The following is a 12,784-nucleotide window of genomic DNA, read 5'->3' as shown; positions in this document are numbered from 1 at the left end:
CCCATTCTGTATTTTTGCATTTCATTTTTTCTACCTAAGTGGAGTATCTTGCATTTGTCCCTGCTGAACTTCATTTTTGTTGGTTTTGGCCCATCTGTCTAATCTGTTAAGGTTGTTTAGGATTCTGCTCCTGTCTTCTGGAGTATTTGCTATCCCTCCCAATTTGGTGTCATCTGCAAACTTGATGATCATGCCTTCTAGCCCTTCATCTAAGTCATTAATAAAGATGTTAAACAGAACCGGGTCCAGGACGGAACCCTGCAGCACTCCAATTTGTCTTGGTGGACATGAAGATTTTGATTTACCCCTTCTGGGGATTATTAACGGAACCTGAACGGTATCCTATTCAGTTCTCAAGCCCTGGTTTAAATGTCAAGTCAATTATATGTCAATAGGGTTCTCTTGACTTCCACCTGATCAGGTGTGGGTATTATCTCAACCTGTCTGGTTTAAACAGCCTTTGCGATGGTTTACTTAAGAGCCAGAAATTAAACATGAACTGATGTAAGACATGAGATGCTTTAGCCAAGATGCAGATAGCTTAAATATTTAATTAGCCTTTAAATTAACTGCAAGTGTGTGTATGTGTTTCCCAGAGAGTATGGTGATCAGAAATATGATTAGGCTTTACATTAATACAGAAAAGCCTCAATTTGTTTGAAGTATCCTCTAGAAACTCTTAGCCCAGTTCTTATCAATCATTTTTTTTAAAAAAAATGAAGATTCAAACATCATATTCTTGATCTTGATTTTTAATTAACATGGAAAAAGCTGTAGTTGAAATAGTACAAAACTACTTCGTTTTTAAATGACAATCTAAAACTGGATTTTTAAAAAGGCACAAATTGCAAATTAGGGAGATTACTGGGGAGTAAACCCAAATGATCACAGTAAAATTGACTTCTGAGTAATTTCATATAGGATTGCTTTGCGAGGCAAAATGCTTTGAAGAATTAGGAGTATTAAAGATATAAAGTTTTTGTGCAGAAATCTATTGCAACCAGAGCATAAATATGGAACACTGGGAAATTTATAGTTTTATTATTTCAGAAAATAAGATAACAGTATTGAAGTCATGTATTTTTGTGTGAGTTGGTGCTTTCAAGTTGCCTGCTAACTTACAGTAACCCAGTAATCCTATAATTTCTTAGACAAGGAAAGCTCAAAGATAGTTTGACCAGTTCCTTCCTTTAAAATGCAGCCTACAGCACCTGGTATTCATTAACTGTCTCTAATCCATGCTCATCCAGCATACTCACCCATGTGGTGCAATGGGTTAAAGCCTTGTGCCAGCAGGACTGCTGACTGATAGGTCAGCATTTCGAATCTGGAGAGAAACAGTGAGTTCCCTCTGTCAGGTCCAGCTCCCCATGCAGGGACATGAGAGATGGTAAAACATCAAAACATACGGGTGTCCCCTAGGCAACATCCTTGCAGATGGCCAATTCTCTCACACCAGAAGCGACTTACAGTTTCTCAAGTTGCTCCTGACATGAAAAAAAACCAAACCCATAATTAAGGCTGCTTTTGCTGAACTTCCAAATATGATATTGCCAGTTCCTTCTTCTGAAATACAGTCTACAGAACCTGGCTGCTATAGGGCTGACTCTGCTTAACTTCCAAGATCAGACAGGATCTGGCGCCTTTAGATTACTTTAGCATAGTGTATTACCATGTATGTATTTACCCAGAAGTAATATCCAATGATGTCAGTATGGCTTACTTTTATATAAGGAGGCAAAGGAATCCAGTGTAATCACGTAATCATTGAAATACAAACTATTCTGCAAGTGCTAATGAAACCATTCTTGGAGCAGCTACATCATCAGGTCATAGCATTAGTTGGCAGTTGCTTCCATACAAATCATATGCAGTTTTCCTTAGAAGTCCTACTGAATTTATTGAAGAGATTGACTCTTAAATGTATGGATTTGGAGTAAGTTACATGAATAAAAGAATAGGGCTTTTATAGCTTTAATAGCAAAAGAGAGAATTTCCAGTTTGTCAGGCAAGAAACATATGCTTGAATGACTCTTTGCCAAACCATCTTTAAATGTAGAGGAGCCCTATTCTTTTTATCATGTGGCTATGCTAATGGGATTAAAGTTTCTTAACAAATGACCAAAATGATTGCCCATGGTAGGGATTAATAAAATGTGGTGCTTTTTTCAGGCCTCCAGCCTGCATTTTTTTGACAAGTAATAATAATGATAATACTTTATTTATAAATGTTTTATTTCCTAGAAGCCCCTAAAGGAGAAATTCACATATTAAATAGGCTGCATCTTCACAACTTTTTCAACACACATACACATAATTCAGCTTCAGAAATGGATTCCTGTATACTTCCTGACTTTCCCCTTGATTTTCCCCCATTTTATGTTGGACAGCCTGTGCAGTCCATAAAATTTCCAAGAGGCAGAAAAATCAGACCTGGTGAAATTGCCCATTTCTCCACAGTAATGTATCACTTCAGTAAATAACAGTTTATCACACATTATTGTAGGTGTGTTTTCTAACACACCTACAATAATGTGTGATAAACTGTTATGTGCACACATTTCAGAATGCTATATGTGGTTAACCAATAGCCACTGAGTAAGCACATGGACATTTGCTTCCAAGTATAGGTTGGGTATCCCTTATCTAAAATGCTTGGGACCAGATTTTGGGAATTTTCAAATTTTGGAACCTGCATGTGCATGTGTGCGCACACACACATATTGAATGAAGGATAGGAGGGAAATGGTCCTTGCCACACTTTCAGTCTAACTATTTGGGATTTCAGAATTCCAGTTAAGGCAGGCTCGACCTGTACTTCATGTTCAGACACTATCTTTGCATGGTTAAGCTGTTGGTAAGCATCCCATGACATAATTAATACATCTAGAAATGATGACACAGGAAGGTTGTTACAGCTAGTTGGTTTTTTCCCCCCTTCCACTTAAATGGGATTTTGCTAACATTAGTACATTATTTCCAACATTACAATTCCTGCCAATTGTAAGAACAATTATTTACATGATACAATGATTTACATCTGTTTTATGGATAAAGGGAATGAACTGAATTATCTACAGAACTAACGGGTCCTCATTGACATGGGACATCCTGTTTTTTCCCACCAATAATGCAAGCATGTTAGTTGAACAACTCTGTGTTCTCTGTATGATTCAACGTAGGGAATTTGCAACTGATGCTCCTGAAGAAATACAGAGTTGGGCAGAAACTGAATCTCCAATGTCCTTCTACACCTCTTTCCTCCTAGTATGTAGCACAGCAGTGTCAACTGATGAGCCCCATGTCAGTGGGCCAATGAATAAACTTTGGGTTGTATTTTCATCTTTCAAGTTTCTATTAGGATGTTGAATCTTTTGTAGGGTTAGCTTGATCAACCCCGATAGCTTCTTTACAGTTAATGCTAAAACCCATAGAGAGTCACCAGGCACAGGCCACTGTCTTCACTTTGAAGTATTCCATGCTGAAACATAATCCTTGTGCAGATTGATGCTGTGAGTTTCCTGGGATTTTGTTATAGCTCTAGGAATAAGGGCAGGGGAAGAGAGGACAACTATGGGAAACTAATAAGCATTGATAGTTTGTCAAACTTTTCCAGTTCCACACTTAGTCAATGAGCAGGGCCAAGGACATCTTAGGTTGATTTTAGATCCTCTCCTTTTCTTATTATTGCTCTGGGTTGGTTTTGGTTGTGTTGCAATATTGCAAATTAGCAAACCTACTCTTTTAAGGTACAGCATGTGCTTTCTGTGCTTTAGCATGCTCGCAATGCACCTGGATAGGGAAGAGAACAGATACTAATAATACAGTGATACTTTGAGTCACTTACTTACTTACTTAGTCACCTAGGCGATCTATTCCTCAGCTTTTACACGGATCACAACATCATTTCTATTTGCCTCCATTTGTATCTGTTTTGAGCATGAGTTGACCAGTGTACCATTGTACAACCATATTTGTTTCTCATATTATATGTCATATGGAATGAATCAGACCATTGGGTGGGAGGACGACCAAGAGATCTCGTTCATCCTTATGGGTACCATGTTGCTGTAGCATTGCTCCAGTGCCCATCTGTTTTGCACATCACATTGGGCAATGTGATGTAGAGGATTTTTCACTTTTGATATTTTTCAAACATCCTTGTTGTGCAGTCTGTGTTCTTTCTGCATTCGGAGAGACATCCCAGTGAGCTGTCTTTCAAGGGAGGCATGCGCAACCCATAGTTGTTCCGAGAGATCCTTCATCATTGTCCATGTCTCTGCACTATAGCATAGGGCAGGGAGCACAGTCAAGTCCAACAATTGAGCTTGTAGAGATGAACTTTCAGTTGAGTCCACAGTGGCTTTAATAGAATTATAAGCAGACCAACCTGCTTTCCTGCGTCTCTTCAACTATGGCTTCAGTTCATTCCTTGATGTTAACAGCCTTTCCAGGTAGACGTATTCTTCTACATTTTCAAGGTCGATGCCATCTACTGTCATTGCAGCACAATCTGCAAAGTTGTTTTGAAGTACCTTCATCTTTCGCGTGTTCATCTTTAATACAATTGACTGACTTCTGCTACAAAGCTCAATAAGCATGCTGGATGCTCCCAAGACTGTATGTGTGATTAAAACTACAACATTAGCAAAGCACAGATGATTACACCTGCACTCATCAATGTGTATACCTTTGTCTGACCAATCACAGGCTCCTATTACACTTTCCAGAGCAGCAGAAAAAAGGGTGGGTGAGATGGGATCACCTTGGCGTACACCTTTTTCTAGAGGTATAACAACTTCTCATTCGAAAGGCATCAGCGTCATTGTACATCCACTATAGCATACTTGGATGAAGTTGATGTGCACTGCCTGTACTCCTTGCTCCCTCAGACTGTTCCATTAGCACACTGGTTCCACTCTGTCAAATGCCTTCTCATAGTTGACAAAAGTGAGGCATATGCAAACGGAACGATAAAAAGGAAAGATACACTCTAAAATGGTAGAAGCACAAAGTTATGGCAAGGAAGTACATTTGAGGCAACAAAATGTGTGTTGGCCAGTGTAACAGCAAGGCAAAACCTGCATATTCAGATGGAACAATAAAAAAGAAAGATCAATTTTAAAATGGCAAATGGCAATTTTAAAAGTACAAAGCTGTGGGAAGGAAGCACATGTGACACCTCAGGCAGCGTGAGCACTGGGAATCAGACACGAGGGCCAATAAACAATCGAATATCTTTATTAAGGAAATAAAGGAGGCAACAAAAAATAAGCAGAGTATATAGTCCAGCAGTAGACCTTTCAGGAAAGGTCAAATATAGTCCAGTAATATGGAAGCAGATGTCCAGTATTAGAGTTCAAAGTTTTAAATCCATTAACCGAAACACACTCAAACCTTTAGGCTGTTTGAGTGGGGAACTAAGGCAAGATCTGTCCAGAGTTCCAGGGCTCAATCTGAGGCTAGGATGGAAAACTAGGCAAGGTTAGTTGTGGTAAAGCTGAATCGAGAGTAATGCGCTGCAGAACTAGAGTCGATGTGAATCCCTCAACTGACACGTTGAACACCGCAAGATCTATTTGGTGCCCAGAACTTTTATGGGACTTTGCTCTCCTCCTCAGCCAGGTGTCCAAGCTCTTTCCCAAGGGAAAATGACCAAAGTCAACAACTTTGCCAGATGCAGTCCTCCCTGAAAACTCTCAAGGGAACCAGCCTAATTAACACTGCCTTTCTCTGCTAAACGAGCGCTCCTTCTCAAAATCTGTTTTTCCGCACGCGAAGCCTCCCAGCATAATCAGCGGTCAAAACTAACATTCTCTGGAGAACCGGGCTGAGAGCCAAGGCCCTTTCTTGTGAACTGTGGGCTAGAACTGTCCACAGTGGGCACCTGGAAAGGGACGGAATCAAGCGGAAATGGCGGAAACCCCAACTCTTCTTCGGTCTGCTCCGAAATAGCGACAGGGTCATGACTCGGGGGTCTCTGAGACACTACAGCACAAACCACAAAGAAAAAAGGCAGAAGCCTCATTTTCTTTATACTGTACTCATTCCAGCCTCCCTCACTCTCTTGCTTTCACTCTCTCTCCCTCTCATGAAGCCAAACATACCAGGAAAAAAAACCATATAATATCAACTAACTCAAAGCTCCTTAAAATGGACATGAGCAAAGCAGACAAGAACAAAGTGGGCAGCAATCTCCCAAATTGGGCAAGAGCACAAGGCATGGTGGCTGCTCCCTTGAAGCCCTAAAGCCCTGTACTCTTGTGCTAGCACTCCCTCTGGAGCTAGCTCTTAACTCAAAATGCTGCTCATATGTCAAAGTGAAATCTGGGGTAAGAGATGGCTCTTAAGTTGGGATGCTCTTTAGTCAAGGTTCCACTGTATATCTGTATATGTAAGCTGAAAACTATAAAGAGCTTCTACAATCAGTAAACTAATATGGCTCAGATTGTTGTGATTATATTTATATACCACCTTTTTCTTAAATGAGTCAATTTATAGATCTGGGCTGATCAATACTGCAGCTAAGTAATTCTAAGCCTGAATGTAATAGTGTCCCCACTAGATGACCATATGTACTAGTTTCCTTGTGAAACACACTACTAATAGTCTTCTCCCCTCCTCCCTTCACTGCTATTCTATTTTATATTCCTGGTATGTTGAGAAGTGATCCTTTAATTGCGTTGGATTGCAAGTTCCAATGTCGGCAAAGGTGAAAAATGCTGGGAAATGTAGTCCAACAACATCTGGAAGTTTACATGATTCTTACCAAATATGAAGCCATTTTCTAGCCCTAATCCTTTTAGGAGAATCTCTGAATAGCATTCTACACTATACTATAGCACCATCATGGTGACTGGAATAAAATGCACATTCCTTCTGCTACTCAATGCATATAGTACTGTACACTTATCATTTTGTTACAGAAAATAATAACATATATTTAAAGTAAATAAGATGAAATGAGGATCTGTAATTACATTCATTCTTGACTCCCTTTCCCTTGCTATGGCATTTTTGTTTTTAAAAAGGATGTTCCGGCAACCAGTATCAATTATTTTTGCTCCTGGCTGAACCAGATGTTAATTTGGGGTCAATATCCTACTATGCCCATCATCTGTTCCTCTCTGGGTGGTCATTTGTTCCACCAACAGTCTAACCTTAGTTATATAATTGAGGCTGGTTGAAATGCATGTAAGGGACATGTCTTTTCAGTTTGTCTGAAGCACTGCTAAATTGTACTTAGGCTTTTCAATAGTGATACCACTCTAACTCCTTCCTATTCTTTACCTTGAATATTTTATTACCTCACATTCCAATTTTTTTCTTTTGTAACTCACTGTTGAGTACTACTGAAAACACAGAAATTGCAGCTTTCTAGGCAACATCCCCTGTGAATACTCATCATACGATTACTGCAAAATCATATCATTTTCCATCTGTGAAATACCTATCAGCCATAGATTCCAGACAGATTTCATATAACTGGATGTTACTTCAAACACTTTTCAGTGGAGGATTTTCTCTGTTCAGCTGCACTGGTGAAGTACTGGGTAACCAAGTGGTGAGTTACCAAGTGATATATATGTTTGTGAGTGGTCATTTTCTGGCTGTTTCACTTAATAGGATAGGTTTCATATTTCTCTCTGCAGCATCATTTTTGGACAGGGTGAGGGAAAAGACTAGCCATGTTTCTAAGCCTACCTGAAGGGCATTCACGAATTTCTATTAAAGCACAATGTTCCAAAGAGCAGTTCAAAGTTTCTGTTAAGATCGATGGCAAGTTTCCTGTGAACAGAACATCCCATGGTTTGCTTCTAGCTGAATTGAAAAGAGAGGAGAAATGAGCTCGACTGGAGATGATTTGACAGCAAGAAAGATGTTCTGAGATGTATTTGATGGATCATCTGCAAAAGGATTCTGTAACTGAGTAAAGACTATGAGGGTGGCTCCTTACTGTCTGAAACACAATATTTTTGTAATTTTAGCAATCAGAAGCCAATTTTTGGATACCATGAAATAAGCCTGCCAATCTTATGAGGGCACTGCACACCACCAATTATTGTTATTATTATTATTTTATCCACCTCTCTTTATGACTCAAAGCAGGTCACAATATAGTTTAAAAAATCATTATCATAAAATACATATATCAAAACATATTTCTATAAAATATACATATTAAAATACAGAGAACAAATATTAAAATACAATATAGAATGTGAATTAAAAATTCCTAGTTAAAAACTGACTAGGTGGGCCTGCCAGAAGAGTTAGATGTTCAGTTGTATATTAAATTCAGACAGCTGATTTAGCTGTCAAATCTCTTCTAACAGGTCATTCCACAGTCTTGGAGTAGCCAATGGAAAGCTCCTATGGGCATGGGGAAGCACACCAGTCACAATCTATTTTGGCTGATCACTTTGTGCCTACTAATACCCTGTGAACTTTCCCAAACATGTCACAATTACAGTTCTAGGAAAAATGTTGGGATATGGGAGCTGTCCATATTTCAAGTGTTGAAAGCAAAAATTTTAAGGGAGAAGACCTCTTACTCTAAGACCAACACTAGTTCATTTTTCCATAGCTGGATCACCAACCTGCCAGCTTATAAAAGTTATTTCTTGCTTTTCTGTTACAAAGAATGGTGTGGTATACCATGCCAAATTCAGATAATGCTAATTATATTCTATGAAATTTAAGAAGTTTATTTCTATACCTTTTGGCTTTTATGTTTAGAAATCTAGGATGGGGAGTAGCATCTCTCCCACTATTTTACCTCAGAATGATCAATTGATTAAATAAAGTAGTGGGATTTGCATATTAATAAGAAAAAGATAAACCAGGGTCTTTCTTGAAACCACACAATATATTCACCTGGTTCTGTTTGATGATAAACCACTTGAGGAATCATCTGGAAAGATGAAAGCCAGAGAGCTTCTCCATCACTGATGGGCAAAGTGTGCCCTGAGAAAAAATGGAGCCCTTGGGCTGCAATTCCAAGCCACCCCCACACAACCCTTTGGGTGTCTCCATCGTGGAGAGAAAAAGCAGAGTGTAAATATTATTATTATTATTATTATTATTATTATTATTATTATTATTATTATTATTATTATTACTCCAGAGTCCCACAACTTTATAAAAATCTATTGGGGTTTTGTTTGGCTCAAACATATACTCAAAATGGAGCAAAATTGAAGCAAAATGCAGCTGCTTTGCCCTTGCAACCTTTTCAAAATCCACATCTATCTCAAAACTAAACCCCACCCCATGCTGAAAACTGGTTGAAAATGATAGTAGAAATATGGTGACATAACTTCTGGTCATGTCAGGTGTATCACTGTGGCCTCCTGTGAGTTAAACAGTGGCCCCTGCCCTCGCCATACTTTTGTGTCTTTGTCCTGTACAGAAGGCCCCACATAGCATCCATCAAACAATATTGTACAGCTATTCCTCCTCTTCCTTCTCCTCCTCCTCCTCCTCCTCCTCTACATGGATGTAGAGGAAGACAAATTCAGGAAGGTCATATTGTCTAGGCCTTCTGTAAAATCCAGTGAATGAGACCACAGGAGCACACAAGGACTAATCAAAACCTGGAGAGCCAATTGCCACACAAAGCCTGCTATCACCTCCTCCTCCAATGGGTGTGTGAATCATGCAGTTTACTCTCCCTTTCACACCCAGACATATGGTTACTGACACAGAAGCAGGCAGCTGCTGTCCAGCGAGCTTATCTAGCCCACACAGAACTCCATGCCTCATTTAAACAAACATTTGAAGTACCAAATTAGCATGAGGCAAATTGGTCTGAGCATCGGAAATAAGCAAAAATGAGGAGCCTCAAACAGCAAGGACATCCGTGCTCGACCTGGATCTCATTTCTAGGGCATAAAGTGCTTCAAATGAGTAGCATGAGTTTTTTAAAAAACAGATTATTAAGGCTATGCTGGCAACAAGGAATAATATACAGCAACACAGACATAGTAAAGAAAAGTGTCAAAACATCATCCCATGTCACCTATATTTGATGTTATTCAGATGCATGCGTGATGTTTTCAGTTGTGACTAGTGGCTTAGCCATCAATACCACAGTCAACCCATCTTGGAATTTACTTGAATTTCAAAAAAGCTATCCAAGGTACTGAATGTTCATTGTATAGTTTAGTACAGGGGTCCCCAAACTAAGGCCCGGGGGCCAGATGCGGCCCTCCAAGGTAATTGACCCGGCCCCTGTCCTAAACTTTAGAATTAGGGTTGACCTAAGTCTACCTGGTCTTTGGAGGTCTCTTTGCTTACCTATGATCTTATGAGATCATTTAGATGGTCTTTGAAAGTCTCTATGCTTAGTTACGGCCTTATGAGACCATCTAGATGGCTTTTGGAGGTCACTTTCCTTACCTTTGGTCTTATGAAACCATCTAGATGGTCTTTGAGGTCCCTTTCCTTATCTATGGTCTTCTGGTGGCCTGATAAGATCATCTAGATGGCCTTTGAGGGTCCCTTTCCTTACCTATGGTCTTATGAGACCACCTAGATGGTCTTTGGAGGTCTCTTTGCTTACCTATGGTCTTATGAGATCTCTAGATCAGGGGTCCCCAAACTAAGACCCATGGCCCTGGCCTCTGTCCTAAACTTTAGACTTAGGGTTGACCTAACTCTGAAATGACTTGAAGGCACACAACAGCAATCCTGATTTTGGACTATTTCATCACAGTCCATCCCGCCAACAGTCTGAGGGCCCATGAACTGGCCCTTCATTTAAAAAGTTTGAGGACCCCTGGTTTAGTACTTTACCCCACTTCACTAGAGCTCAGAATAAAAACAGCTGTAGTACATGCTGAGCAATAAAATATCCTTCCCACAGACTCTGAGTAGAAGGCCACTACTTACCTGTACCTGAACCATGAACAGTTCCTAAACCATGATATTGACAGAGCTGGTACAGGGAAAGGGTTTGCAGTATGGTCTATGTATTTGTAAATAAACACATATCTGTGGTTGCTGGTGAGTCTTATCAATACTGTAGTATCACAAGAGATAATGATAGCCATAATATCCAAGATTCATTAACTTACTTGGCTTCCCATGCCATCTTTTTTTCGGAAATACCCTGTCACAGTTAACACAGACTAAATGGCCAAACTCTGGACAGCCCACAGGTCTTATCCAGATTTAATGATTTTTTTTGTCCGTTTTATTCTACAGAAGCATCTTTACCAGAAAAGCACTGGGGATCATATACAAACGTATATTGGATAATAGAGTACACTAAACAATAAAAAGTCAGTCGGAGTGTGCGTGTTTATTGTTGGCAACATGGATTTTTGTGAGTGTTAATAATGTAACTGTGAGTGTCAAGAGTCTCTGCACTTCATTTTCCCTCAGACCTCATTGTCCTTTCTACCTCATATCTTAACTACAGGCAGTCCCTGAGTTACAAATATCTGACTTGCAAATGATTCATAGTTAAGAACAGGAGTGAGACAACAGGAGGTGAAAGAAATCAACCCCTCGGAGTGGAAATTTACTCCTGGAAGAGTTATCATGGGAAAAGGTGTCTCCGCTGAAGCTTTCTTACCAATCCTTATTTCCACAAAAAACCATTTTTAATCCAATTAATACAGGGACAGAAAATGAGGTGAAATCTTTTGAACAGACAGCAAAACAAATACCACAGGGGTGTGAACTCTTCCCTATGCTGTCCAAAGCACATATTTATCTATTTATTTATTTACTGAATTTATATTACAACCTTCTCAACCTGAAGGGGACTCAGAGCAGTACACACACACACACCAAGGAGGCATTGGGGATCATATAGCAAACATACATTGGATAATGGAGTGCACTAAAAAAATAAAGAAAATCAGTTGGGGGGGGGGGGGTTGTTTGTTGTTGGCATCATTGATTTGTGTGTGTGTATAGTTAGATGATAGATGTAGTTACACTTAAAAATGTACCTGTTCTGACTTACATACAAATTCAACAAACCTACAGAACCTATCTTCTTTGTAACTTGGAGACTGCCTATATATATATTCAAAGTAGCATATCATGCTTCAGATATCTTTGTTCTGCTTTATTAAATTATTCCATAATAAATATATTACTATTTAATGTGCCACAAGATTCTTTGTTTTGTTATGCTTTTTTTTCCTGCAGCAGCTACTCTTTTGGAAATCAGCCATTCCTGCAAAAAGTTCAGACTCAAGAGACAAATTACGTTAATGCTGAGTTAGTATGTGAATAAACATGAAAGAGCAGAAATTATTTTACACATCACTGTTCTTATAGAATTATCATCTACCTGTGGTGTGTAAAAAATGCTGATTAAGCTCATTGAATATTATATCAAGTTAAAGAGCCAGCCCTACCATTAGGCATAAAGGTGACTGCCTCGGGCAACAGATACTGAGAAGTTACAACTTGGCCCTCAGATATTCCTCCTGGCTGATGTCTGTGCCTTTCTGTCAGAAGACAGAACTCTAATCCCCTCCTGTTCCTCCTAAAGTGACCTGCTGTTTTGGGTGTGGTGGAGGATATGATCCCATTGCCAGTGTTGAGGTAAGATCCTGCTTCCACTACTCAAGTTTAGAAAGGACCATTTTATCTTTGACTTTACATATCAAAATGTCTTGGACAGGCCTTGAAGGATTAGGCATATCAGTTATAAAATGGACTTCCCTTACACTGAAATGAATGAATCTACAGTGTTATAAATAATTACATGGAAGTAGATCTACTTCTGAGTAGATAGAAAGCTTTTTAAAAATCCAATTTT

The sequence above is a fragment of the Anolis carolinensis genome, chromosome 3 (genome assembly GCF_035594765.1).
Source record: "Anolis carolinensis isolate JA03-04 chromosome 3, rAnoCar3.1.pri, whole genome shotgun sequence".
Lineage (NCBI taxonomy): Eukaryota > Metazoa > Chordata > Lepidosauria > Squamata > Dactyloidae > Anolis > Anolis carolinensis.
The sequence above is the reverse complement of the archived record's forward strand: the minus strand, read 5'-3'. Positions refer to the sequence as shown.